Consider the following 14,157-nt stretch of genomic DNA (forward strand, 5'->3'; position numbering starts at 1 on the left):
TGCAAGATGTATACTACAGTATGTGCAGATATGCCATCATACCTGTGGATGGTCCCACGGTACCCACTTGAAGGCCTTTGTATTTCAGCCTTTTTAATTGTATTTCATCTGGTGTGCTAAGCCTTTTTTTAGGTAGCGTGACAAGTGTGAAGTTAAGATCTATTAATCCTTGCATTGTAATTTACAGACTGTGCCCTTCCTTGCTAATGGTGACATTGGTAATTAATTGCCACAAGGTTAAATGCAAAAGGAAATTAAGTAAGAAAGCAGATACAAAAAGCTATTTACTTTTTCCCACAGATCCTTATTATTTTAAGCAGACTTAAGATATCATATAATTTCATTTCATTTAGCCAGTGGTCCTTGCCGTTTAAAGTCCAATTTAGGTCATTAATGGTGCTTTAAATTGTATGGTGTGTAACACACTGTCCAATGAAACAAATAGTTTTTATAAATTGCAGTCTCAAATTACAGAAAGTGACCTTTTATTTAAAGTCTTTAAGGACTTCAGGACCATTGGCCCTGTTATCCAGAAAAAGTAATTTCTTACATTAATCATATAATCTTAATTTGTGTAGTTATTTGTGGAGAAACACAGATGGAAGAAAAATATTTGCAAGTGGGCTACATTTCCAGATTTAGGGTATCTTTTATTGTTTGAACTTGTGGAGAATTATCACACGACTATTACCCATTCGCTTTTAAGCACAATGTTCTTTAATATCAAGTCAGGACATGTGGTTTAATGCTTTTGAAGTCTGTAAATCTTATACCACAAGAGACAGAGAGAGACACAGAGAGAGAGAGATGGTATAATAAATACTTTTCATTAAAAGGGGAATAACTCAGGAAACTCCGGATTATCTTGTCGTCTTTATTCTTTTAAATATCTGAAGTTATGTGATTTGACTTTTTTAATTTGGCACAAAATATCTTGACTGGCAGATCTTGATTTAATCAAAAGTGAGCCTTTGTCCATTCATTTCACCTATTGTAGAATGGATGGGGGTTGCGTGGAATGGTTTACAATAGACAGCTTTGTTGTTAATGTGACTAAGAGCCTGAGTGAGATTACAGCAAATGAGTACTGGCTGTGAATCCCCCTGGCCAAGTGCTCATTGTGTAGAGCTCTTCAAGACAATGACTTGAAACTGTCTTGGGATGTCATTGTATATCACATTCACAAGCTGACTGACACTGTGTTGTTATGGTCCTTGTAAAGAACATATTCTTTATGACCATGTATAATCTATGGATCGGAAGCTTAGAATTAATAAAATTATACACAAGCACTAGGGAGTAGAATATTGCTTTAATGTCTGGTTCACTAAAAGCCCCAGCATCTCTGAACAGTCTCTTTTTTAAGTTATGTGTCAAATGAATTAAAAAAAATTAATAACACTTCAAGAATAAAGTTTTGTTACCAGTAGAACAGTGCTCGCCACAGGTATAAATATCATACCTCTCAAAGAAATGCTTTACAAATGAGACAAACCCCTCGCTTTCTGACAAATTGCTTGGGGTGCTGTCATATTTTGGTTCCTTTGAACAAACATACCTTTCATGTTATGCAGAATCCATTCCAAGCCAGAGAGGCAAAATGAGCAGGAGTTCCCATCCCTAGTACTTTAATACATCATTTGTTGCTTCCAAACATTTGAGCTGCAATGTTTTTTTTCTTGAAGATTTAAGTCTGTTTTGCAGGTAAGGATACATGTCTGTTTAGTTGTTCATACCTCATTGACTTAGACACTGCCTGCCAGTAGCGAAGTTCATCAGGTTGACAGATGAAAACCGCAGTTGTTTTCTGCACTGTACCTCAGACGTGGCCTTCAGGGAAATCGTTCTACACTACTCCATAAAGGAGTTGGGGAGAATTTCTATTCTGACTGCTTTGCAGTGTGGAGAGAGCCCTGGTATTCTATCTCATCAAGCCTCATTAGAAGGGACAACTCTGCTGGTTTGGAGTGCTGAACTACTTCTGGACATTACAACTGGTGTGCAGAAAATAGGAAGTCAAACGTTGGACATACTTTAAGTGGGAACTCTCTTGTCTAAATATGCCACAGGATTTCTTTTATAAAAAAAACTACAAAAGAAAATGCTATGCATTGCATTATTTTATAAATATAATTGCAGTTCTACAATCTTCAGATCACCCATTTTTAAAGGAATCTTCTTTTAAATGAGAGAGGGATTAAATATAGAAATAAATCTTAGAAATATTTACCATCCACAGACAAGATAATGGTTATTGAGCAGCAAGATTCCCATAAGCGCATTTTAAAGTACTGTAGATGATATTTAATTGTGAAAGTATATTGAAGGAAGTTTCGTGGCACTTCAACTATGATAGGATGCTGATGCACTGTTGCAATGTTAAAGGCCCCATTCTGAAGCAGTAATGACTGTTTAATAACATACAGCATGTGCAGTAATGCAAATTTTCAGTAAAAGTGAATTTATAAATTATTTAGTGGATTTCTATTGCCTGCTGTACCGCTATTTATTAAAATGAGATTTAATTCTCCAATATACTATCAACAACGTATTGAAAGCCTTCAAAGTAAATTAGTTATTTATAAAGAAAAAAACGTAGATGGGTATTACTTCCTAACATTAGCAGATACATTTTGGCCACTTGCACAAATATATGATTCAGGCTGACTATAAAATACTGATTTTTTATGACCAATTTTAAATGCGGATTACATTACCCATAACAATTTAGAAAAAAAAACAATTCTTAAGGACGTAAGGAAGGTTACATATCTAAAGGGCTCATTTGGTTCATGTAGGGTTTTTAGGCTCAGACACATTACACTACAGTATATCACAAATAAAGCAGTCTTTATAAACGGTATCAGTTTCATTTCAGTGTCTGTACATCTGAGAATGTTAGTATGAGGAGCAACAAAACAGCTCACTTGGTTTAGCACCCAGTTTCTGAAGAGATAGATATCGGAAGGATAAGAATTATGGCCGGATTTAAGGCGACATCTTAGACAAAGACTCCTTTTCCTTCTTTTCTCTTGGCCTTGTTTTTTTTTATATAGCCAATGAAGATAAAACGGAAAGCAGCAAATGAGTAACTTGTGCAGGGCCTTGCTTCATTATTAAATAAAAAATAAAGAGCACATTTACACTGATTAACTTGGTCTTTGATGTACAGCGTTTCCAAATTAGAACCCAGCCGTGTGATGGCAGTGAATCACCTTTATAACTAAAACTTGACGGCTTTATGCGTCCTGGGCTGAGAGGCCAGGGGAACAGAAAAGACGACTAGTTCCTATGTGCCACAAAAACGTCCTGCACCTAGCTTTCAACTACCTCTTACTCCACGGGGGGTTAGGAGTCACGGCATAAAGATTTGCCAGCTGATGCTGTACAGAGCTAGTGCCGCAACAACGAGACATGCAAAAGCCAATTGGGAATGGCGTGTTGATGATTAGAAGCAGAAGACTGGAGTTTTTACCTAGATTCCAAGCAATAAAATTAAATATAGATGGGGGAAAAAAACACTTGTAGGATGGGTTATCTTTCCATCAGATTAGTAGGTAACCTCACATAAAAGAAGTGAGGGTTAAAGCCTGTGATCATTTCTTTTTTTTTTCTTTAGAAAAGTAGAAGGTTTTTACAGGAGGCTTTTACAGTATATTTAGCTTTTAAAGCATACTGTAATAAAGTATACACCCAATAAAGTGTATTACTTGCTGTGCATTTTGTAACATACTGTACAGTATATATTATGCAATTCTGCAAGATTTTTCTGGCTTTTTGTGGAAAATCTGAGTCAGTGTTTCCTAGACTTTTTGTGCTTGCCTTTTCCCTTGGGAAAGCCGCCACCACAATGGAATCAAAATAGGCATCAATTTTAAGAAAATAGCAACTTTGAGCTGTTGTCTTTTGTGTTTGTGTAAATATGTCAATAAAGCAAAATGACTGTGCACAGCCCTTTCAGTTATTGCTCCTGAATAACAACATTGCTCTGTGTCACCATTTATATTCACAAAACTGTTCAGATGCCATTTTGTGATTGTCCTGCACACATTTGACAAGAAAAGACTCTTAACCATGCGTGAAAAATTCACATTCTGTCTTTTAATTTGCAGGCTCATGCATACCCCAGACTGATGTCAATAAATAGATTTTATTTCTCTTTTCTCCTGCGCTGTGGGTTTTAATGTGGGTTGTGGCTTTGCTGGCTCCATAACGGTAGTTTAAATCGTATAAGTCTTCTGTAAGATCCACCTTACCGTGATGTCTTTATTGAACTTGACAGCTGTGAGATCTCTACTTCTGAATTTTCAATGATGGCTCTTCCTTCACTTCCAGAACTGAAATCCCTCTGCAGCATTAAATTTGCTCAACTCTCAACTCCGGTGAACTTTCCTTTAAAAAAAAAAACTTGGATTTACTCCCTCCTAAACTCTGAACCAGATTTTCTAGCTGTAAGACCTGCTGAGAAGTGAGATATTAGTTTTGAAATCGGAAACCTCAGGTGTGAATAGTGAATCTTACATTTCCAAACAGAAGCCAGCTTTCTCAGGAACATCTGTTCCAGCAGCCTATCTGTATTTCTAGTGCCTCAGAGCTGTATATCGCATATTCATCACATTTTCATTTGAACCAAATATGTCTAAATCCACGTGAAGGAAATGAGGCTTTGAACAAACTACATGAATATAATTTTTGAGGAACTTTACTTGTGCCAGAAATCTAGGAGAGCTAAGGCCTGCTTTCCATTCATAAGCGACAGACTTTTAGCTGCCTCAATCTGGGACTCTGTGACAACGATATGTATGGAAAAACTTGCCAAACTGTATAACATAGGCATGAACAGGAGAATTCCTAAATATCTTGAGATGTGAAGTCAAAGGCGGATAGATATGATACAGTATATCTACACTCTTATACAGGTCTTTCACTCCCAGCCTGGGTATAATAACAGTGTAGTGTTATATCATTTCCGTGTGTCCAGAACCACTTACGAGCTCTAAAAATGTAATCAAAATCAATTACATTTGGACCTGAGGTGCTATCGATGTTCTTCCCGTGTTTGCGTGGGTTAGTACAGCCAAAAGGATGAGTGGTTAAATGATGCTTTTAATGGGAATAGAGTTTATCATGCAATATGGTTATACAAAAAAGGAAGAACCAAGACCAGATGCCTAATTTGATCAAGCAATGCACAATTTGTGATAAAGCAAGAAAATAAATTCATATAGGTTTTGCCACTTTTATCAGATGGGCTGCCCAATACTAATTTGCACGCGTTTACCTAAAGGTCACCATCATCATTTTGCCATTTTATTTTAGTGCCGGTGGTAATCCACAGTTCCTGAGGCCTGGGTTTGATTCTGGCCTTCAGTGCCCGTGTGGAGTCTGTATTTCCTTCCTGTTCGTGCAGTGGGTTTTTCCTCCCACCCCCAGAGGCTAAGGTTTGATTGGCTAATCTGAGTTGCAGTCCCCCGCGTCTAACCCCAAGAGTTTTGATCCCTTGCCTCTCTGAAGAAGTAAATGGGCTTGCCCACCTCATTACTCAGCCATGAACTGAGTGGTCTTGGTGTCTCTCTCCCCTTTGTTGAGTTCTTGTTATGGAGCTACACAAACAGACAGCAGTGTAGTCTTTGCTTTAACAAAATACACATTAAGTTATAAAACATGTATAAATAAATGTAAACATACATTTAGTTAAAGTTATTTAATGCTTAAATTTAATGCATTTTAATAACAACACGTGCATGAAAGACAGCAAACGCTTTCTTTTATTTTGCTTCCTTTTCAGCTAGGGTGTTTTTTTTTTAATTTTGAATGTGTTCAACCTTACCAGTCAGGTCTTGCTTGTCTGATGATAAGCTTCAGCAGGCTTAATTCTTGGAAGTTTCATTAGCAGATGCCATGCGGATTGAGTGCTTTGTGTGTGTGAGTGTGTGTGTGTGGACACTGTCCCTCATTCCAGGGAGCTTGACTGCTCTGAACACACACGTTCTGACTTGCCTAGGCATTTTTAGTTGTGCACTAAAAAGACATGTTTACCCTTTTAAAACTTGAGCAGACACAATTGGCTTCTTTAGGTTAATATTCTACAACTGCAGAAGGAGTAGTTTGGAGAAAAATGATATTGTCCCATGATTGAATTAAGCCTTGTTGTCTTATGTTTTTGTTTTTTTCACTTTCACTTGATCAGTCTGTGCCACATGTACAGTACATTGCCAAAAGGAAAACCTGTATGAAAACATGATAAAAGTGATGTACTCACATTAAAATCACTGCTCCAGGTTGTCTACGTTCTGGACAAATATATTTATATATTTTGTCATTGACCTACAGTGAGGACTGAAAATATTTGCTATTATGTGTTTTTCTACTTTGTAAAGAAAGGTTTGTGTGTAATTATACAGTATAAGTGTATGTGTGTACAGTATTTTTAAATTAGAGAAATATTACCTCTGGCAAGTGACCCACCATTGAATGGAAAATGCAAATAATATCTTCAGAAGAGCCTCTATAATATGCAATTCCTGATAGAACATTAAGACTTTGGTAAGTTATAGTGGCTGTGGCTTTAATTTCTTATTCAAAATTAAATAATGAAATGGAGGAAAGAGGTTTAATTAGCACAGAGAATAGTTCAGTTTTCTGGGAATCTGAGGAATAGCTGCCGTTACAGTGTGGAAGAACTAAAAAGATTGAAACCTTGGGGCAAAGGAAGAAAGGGAGATAAAGAAACATCTGTCCTTTGATCTGTGTTAAAATTATAGGTGTCTCAGCCAAACATGAATCTATTTAGCAAGGGGGGAGTTACTTGTGAGTCATCACGCCTGATGATGGATGACTGTGGCAACTTTACAAAGGCTGACGACAGGCAGGTAATGGAAGTGGGATTAGCCAATATCACGGGATTTATATCCCTTTGTGTTCCTTTTGTCTTTTCTTAAAAAGAAAATCATTCCACCATCACTTTTATATTGTTCATGCTTACACTCTTGGAGCACTGGATCCTTAAGAGTGCCTTAGCTGTAAAAGCAACGGCAATCCAAAATTAACAAAGCTGCAATATTAGGAAATGGGTAGACAGACAGTTTTTCTAGTGAATTTAAGTGCAGTATATGAAAATAATATTCAGTCTACAACCTGCATATGCTTATGGGGTCTTTTAGGTAAGGGTAACTTGAAGATAAATCAAGGTTTTCTGGAATAGATTTAGTCTCTGCTGTCCTTTGCTTAATTTAAAATACATTTATTAGTGTTATGCAAATGTATTTGTGCCTGCAGAGAACACAAGAAAGTTTACAAATGAGAGGAGATTTTTCACTAGGGATTTGACTATCATCGAAACCAATCTAACAAATAACATGAATTATTGAATACATCTTATGTGACATTCATCCAACAGGGAATAGAGAAACAAGGTTGCTGCCCCTGTTTTTCTACCACTCCTTTAATTGATCATATACTGGAGAATACTTTGTACCCTGTCTGGTTTCTAATTGTAAAGCCCAGAAGAACATCTGGATTCCTGGTCTCAATTACTGGAACTGCACATTCCTGCCTACTGGTCTCGGAGCTCACAGGCGATTTAACAAATCTTAGCTCTCGACATGGAGTGTCTAGATTTTGCTTTACCAGGCAGGAGAACAGACATTGTTCTTACGAGACACTGCTTTCATGGGGTCTGCCCACTTCACCCTCCTTTCAACAGTCCGGGGACTGTTGGAACCTGAAGTCGAAAGAGACACGAAAGGCTGTAGCTTCAGATTCTGAAAGGGGAAAAGGTGCCTTTGCTTGCCCACACATGCCCTTTTTGTGCTCTGTTCACATATGGTGACCCTGAGGAAGGGAACCCAGGTCAGGGCACACAGATTGGGACCCTCTGTAGCAAAAGGTCCTGACAGCTCCCCGCCACCTCAGCACTTGTCTGACAGTTAAATATTGGACCCCTCCGGCACTGCTCTCTGACCATTTCCACTCAAACCAGGATAGCCGGCTCAGCAGGCCTTAGTGCATGCAAAGTAGACTTGATTCCAGAGATAACAATCTAAAACCCATCATTATAAAGTTTTCATCTGTGGTTTTCATGTAATACCAACCTCAATGGCTTTTGTGTGCTTGCATGAGTGTGGTCAGTTCAGAAAAGTTTAAGCAAAAACAATCAAAATAAGGATATTATGACTTCTTTTTTACAATAGCCTTTTAAAGACATTTAAAGCACTGTTGTCATTGGATACCTTTATTCTTAAATGAGCAACTTTTATCCCAATAAATTAAATTGAAATTAAATTATTTTCACACATTTGCTCCATGAAGTCAAAGCAACGACAGTCTGCAGCAGTTTGGGTTCTGTGGTTTTAGGAAAAGAGAAATGGCTTCAGAACTGCTCACATCTTTGTCAGATCTTTTAAAATATAACTGTTTTAAATATCTCTTGCTGTTGAGAGCTTTAATTAAAAATGCCATTGAATGTTTGATTTTATTTTAGTCTTAGTAATAGCGTTCTCTGCTTTTTAAAACTTGGGATAGATGCACTTTGTGGCTCTGCAGATAAATATAAACTAGTATAATAAAATTTGCAGCTTGTATTTATAGACAGGGTTTTAAATAGGGTGGGGTTATGGGGGCAGCTGCCCTAGGCAGTGCTATGCAGGGGCACCAAAAATAGGTTTAGTACAAAAAATTAGAATGGCGTGTTAGTTTGTGACATATTAAATAATTTTAGAATAGGACCCGCAAGTTGAGGTTCACAGTACAATGAGAATGTAAGAATGTTTGTCGCATGTTCATTCAGAGTGCTGTCTGCCAATCACATTTGTAGTGTGACATTGTGCTCCGTTTTATGTGTGGCAGAGGAATTACGGAACGCCAGCTAGTAAACTGTTGTCTGGACTAAGCTTGTGCCCGTTTTAGTCTTGCGCTCTTTTTGACCAAGAAGCTTTACTGTATATCGAGAAAGTTAATAATTTGATAAGTTATTAATAAATGGTTCAAGTCTTACCTCACTGATCGCTGTCACTTTGTCTCTCTTAATGGGCATAGGTCTGAAATTGGTCTTGTTAAGTCTGGTGTTCCTCAGGGCTCAATACTGGGCCCCTTGCTCTTCAGCATTTACATGTTTCCACTTGGTCAGCTTTTAAGATCACATAGCCTCAGCTATCATTTCTACGCTGATGATACTCAAATATACATCCAAACCAAACTTCACACTGATGTGGCTGTGTCTATTCTAATTGCATCTCTGACACAAAAACTTGGATGACTCAAAATGTCCTTCTTCCTAACTGTGACAAGACTGAAGTCATGCTTATTGGCCCCCCCATCAACTTCGTAAAGCCACTCCTGTAACCCTATCTGTAGATGGTTCTGTACTTGTCTAAATTGAAAAACCTTGGTGTGATATTCGATTTTGGATTAGCATTCGACCCACATGTGCAGCATATTGTCAAAACATCTTTTTTTCACCTCAGAAATACTGTTCGACTGCACCCTATTCTTTCACTAACTGTGGCTGAAAAGCTGATCAACATATTTGTGTTCTCTTGAATTGACTACTGTAATGATCTACTCGCTGGGTATCTAAATCTGCTTTGAACAAACTGCAGTGTGTCCAAAATTCAGCAGCCAGAATCTGGACCAGGTCTAGTGTGAGTGATTACATTACTCCTATCCTGGAGTCCTTCCACTGGCTTCCTGTCAAATTCCGTGTTGACTTTAAAATCCTCATGCTCACCTATAGTATAAGGCTCTGCATGGCTTGGCACCTCAATACCTGTCTGAACTGTTATCGCCCTACTCCCCACCTCACAACCTTCGCTCTTCAAATTCTGGTCTCCTTACTGTCCCCCAAGCCCGTCTACATTGTATGGGTGACAGGGCCTTCTCCTGTTATGCCCCTAAGCTCTGGAACTCTCTGCCCAAGGATATCAGAGAGTCACCTTCTCTAAACTCATTCAAATCCAGACTTAAAACCTTCTTCTTTAGAAAAGCCTTTACTTAATTGTTCCATTCTTCACCCCTCTGCTGTTCTTAGTACCACCATCCATGGTCTCCTCTGTATATTGTAATTGTGTTTTATCTTATGTATTCTTTTTATTATTGTTGTTGACATTCTGTTAAGCACTTTGAAAAGCCACCTTTAAAGGCGCTATATTAAATAAAGTTTTTTATTATTATTGTTATTATTATAATTTGCCACAATTGGGAAAGCATCTAAAATTTATTTATGCATGTACTATGGTGAAATCTTTCCAACGTACTGTATTAAGACGTACAGTTTTATCCATTTGTGAATTCCCACTTTTGTATCCAAGGCTCTGGGTACACATTTTTTCAGTGCTTTGCCATGTGCTGATATTAGCAGACTAAAATCGTGTCACACAGAATCAGGGTCATACTTAAGCTTGACTGCCCCATGCTGAAATGACACCCTCATTCTTCCTGTTCTAATTTTCACTAATCTGTCAAAGTGCATCATACAGAATGACAGAGGATTACGCTGAACTGGAGGAACAGATTTGTTTTTATTTCTTTATTTAGGCCAAAGAAAATGGAAATGTGTTTGCTATTTATCAGCAATCAACATAAATAATCGATGAAGTGGTCCTACTTCTGCAAAGTAAACCTGATTGTGAATTGTCACAGGATGGTTTCTCGTATACAGTAATGCTTGGAATTAACAGACTAATGGGAGGGAAGTGCTGCCCGTTAATAGTAGATGTCTCTTAAATATACATATAGTATATGTATACGTATCTGTAACCGTCATTGAAACTTAAAGCACCGCTGAAAAGATTTATTGCAGAACAATAAACCGGATATAAATGGAACATTCAACAAAATTACAGCATACAGTGCAGTACATGACATAGAATCCTGTAAAAAGAGAAGAAATAATATGTTTTGTTATAACATTTTCAGTTTTACAAATAAAATAATGTACTGGAAAACTTCAACAAACTAGCAGTAAAACTGATATTTCTGTGCTTTGCAAGCACTAATTTGCACACCATAAACACACTACTGTACATACTATTTATATACATCTTCTTCCAATGGTTCATGACTTACCACTTTCATACTGTATGCTTTCTAGCACCAACAGGTGATCAGCTCCTTGAGGCCCACACATCAAATTTTAATGAAATTTGCAACAGCTTTGCTCTTTTTTGTATCAGACGCAGTTAATTTCTTCTGTCCCATAATTCTCATGCACTCGGCGGTTTTATCTGTTTCAAGCTTCTTTATAAGTTCTAGTTTCTGACTTATGCTCAAGTTAACACACTTTCTTTTCTCAGCTAGAAAAGGTGTATGTCTACAATGAGAAGTGAAACTAAAATACATAGGTACTGGCTGTGTCATGACATTATATTATAAATTCCCATTTTAGAGAAGATTTTGGAAGAAAAATGACCTGCTCCGTAAGTTCTCCAGGACTAAAATACTGCTTGATTTAAGAATAGAAAAGGGTAACAATGGCTGAATGTACAGTATTCCCCACTGCATATATTCTTCATTTGCCCCTGTGTATTATTAACACAACTGTGAAAACCCTTCTACTATGTAAAGTACAGTCAACCTTCCAAGTTCATTGCAAATTGTATGATTTTTTGGCTGGGCTTTAAAGATGGGCTTTTTTCCCCAAATATGATTTTTTAAGTGGATGGTTTGGTCAGACAGGGATTGCAACAGATGAGATGAAACAGATTAAGTGGACCGTTAGAACAAGCAAGCAGGAATAAATGTTGGAAAGAGCAAGAGCTTAACATGTTCTCTATAATGGGGGACCTTAGAGAAAGGGAAACGAGGACAGGGCCACAGCTACAACAGCACAGACATTTTATCTGATGACATACTGTACTGTACACAGGGCTCGCTCTCAGAGGTTCTCCAACGTACATATATGGGGTTCCTTTTTTGACACCAGAGATCTCTTTATATTCTGTTCTATTTATTTCTCTTCTTTTGTGCAGAAAAATAAAAGGATGCAATAAAATCTCTAATTTCGATGTTATGCAAGATTCAAGATGCGTTTATATAATTTCCTAATAATAATAATAATAATAATAATAATAATAATTTGGTTTAGTTTGGCATTTCCCAGAAAGACCAACAAACCTAACTTAGTAGTTTTGGTTCCCTGAGATATTTAAATATTATAAAATGTGAGGAAAGAGGCAAGAAATATTTCAGCAAAAAAAACCTCAAAATGCAATAGAATTTGCTTACCACTGTAAAGGGCTGGATTGGTTTCCTGGACTATTTCAACAATGAAGATGAACAGAAATCCGAGCAGCTGTTCCTCGGTAATAAACGATTGCATCCTCCAGATTCCAGTGCTCTAATCTCTCCAAGAAAGATAGTCAGAACAATCCCATTCGTAACGTAAGAGTGCCACTTGGCTGCAGAATGTACTGTACTTGTATAGTCAGTTGGCTTTGGAATATAAAATGTACATTAAAAGAAGGAAGAGGACAATTTATTTTTAGAGCAGGTTCGCTGATGCTTTATTTAACAAACACAAAATGATTAATCAGCATAATAGATCTACCTCTTGCCACCAACAAAGTTGATCAACAAGGAGGTCTACTGCAAAGATCATAGGCTTACAATGGTTATGGCCACAAGCTGTACTTCTGTGATGTATGCTTTGAACCAGGTTGCAAATATCTTGTGGAATCCTGTCCTATTCCTCTTGTAGTGCCTGGACATGCTTGTGCCTGGTTTCTGACCCCTAGATGCCACATGTCATCCTAGATCACCCCACAGATATATAGTGAAGATCTAGCTTGGCAGTTCTGAAAAACAAAATGCCGTTGCATGAGCACGATGAGTGGTTTGCTTTCCTGGAATCTTGTCATACTGGGATGAGCCAAAGGAAGGACTGCAAATTAGGTCCCAGGATTTGCATAGTTTAGAGCTGTGCACTCAGGTGGCCTTCAATCCCTACAAATGGAGTTATGTAGTAACAAGACTGGTCTTAAAGACTATCACCCTTGGAACTCAACATTGATCTTGGGGAATGTCATGACTCTTTTGCTGCCAGTGTTCTATCATTGACTACAGTGCCTTGATAAGATAGAAATTGCTCACAGTGAACACCCAGGGTAGCAAGCAATAGAGCTCTAACATACACATCATTAACACAGGGACATTGTCCCTTGATACATGGGACATATTTTTTCTTTTCTTTTTTTCTTCTTGTTTTCCAGAAGGTATGACAGTGACATGCAACAGGTTAAATCATGTCATCACCAATGCCTTATGGGTTTTCTCACTAATGAGGTGAATTAGTTGCTTGTGCAGCAGTCAAGGTCTCTCAGGTGTATAATGGTCAGTCATGAATAATCAATTAATCGAAATGACACCAAAAACATTTAATCAATACCTCAAATTTGTATTCACTAGGAATGGCAACATTCAAGAATTAGGTGTATTAAAGGGTTTATTGAGTGTATCAAATTGCAGTAATCTGTCTTAACCCGCCTGGCTGAGGGCTAATCTCCTGGCCAAAAGACGCAGAGAGGAGTGGCCAAGGGGCAGCTGTAGAGATGGAGATGGGATAGGGGTAGGTTGCAAAAGACGAATGTGAGCAGAGAAGGGGATTATGTGTAGTATTTATAATGTTATGTGAGGAAATGACGTCAGGATTGATTACAAATTACAGACAGCTGAGGCTGAATGAACTTGGCTGTTTATCGCCCCTCCTGAACTTTCGCTATAAACTCAATTTGTACTGTATTTTCTTAAAAACATACTTGCATAGCAATATGTTCCTTTGATGCTCAGTAAATTTACTGGTTGAAGTCATATTTTTAACAACATCTGTACAGTTGCCTTATAGGGCTATTAAGCAACTCTTAGCTCTTTTGGCATTTTGAATCACACTTTTAATCATTAAGAAATGGAAAAAAATGTTTGACATCTGCAGAGGGTGCATTCAAGTCGCAGGTTCCTTCAGTGATTTCACTTTCATACTCTTTCTTTCAATACATGGTATTTAAGAAGCATACGATATGAGCCATATACCTTCAACAATACTAATAATCATGTCATCCATGAGCAGCTACAATACATCTCTGGGCATCAGACATTTTTGTATTTCATTCATCAATAAATATTGAGCTGAAGAACCAACAGATAAAGCAAACATTGGAGAACAAT

General features: G+C 37.6%; 1 protein-coding gene across 2 annotated transcripts in view; it reads left to right on the forward strand.

Annotated features, from left to right (window-relative positions):
• The window catches only part of gpc1a (glypican 1a), an 87,822-nt gene that overhangs the window by 24,533 nt on the left and 49,132 nt on the right, over nt 1-14,157 (forward strand). The window lies entirely within an intron of this gene.

The sequence above is a fragment of the Lepisosteus oculatus genome, chromosome 13 (genome assembly GCF_040954835.1).
Source record: "Lepisosteus oculatus isolate fLepOcu1 chromosome 13, fLepOcu1.hap2, whole genome shotgun sequence".
NCBI lineage: Eukaryota > Metazoa > Chordata > Actinopteri > Semionotiformes > Lepisosteidae > Lepisosteus > Lepisosteus oculatus.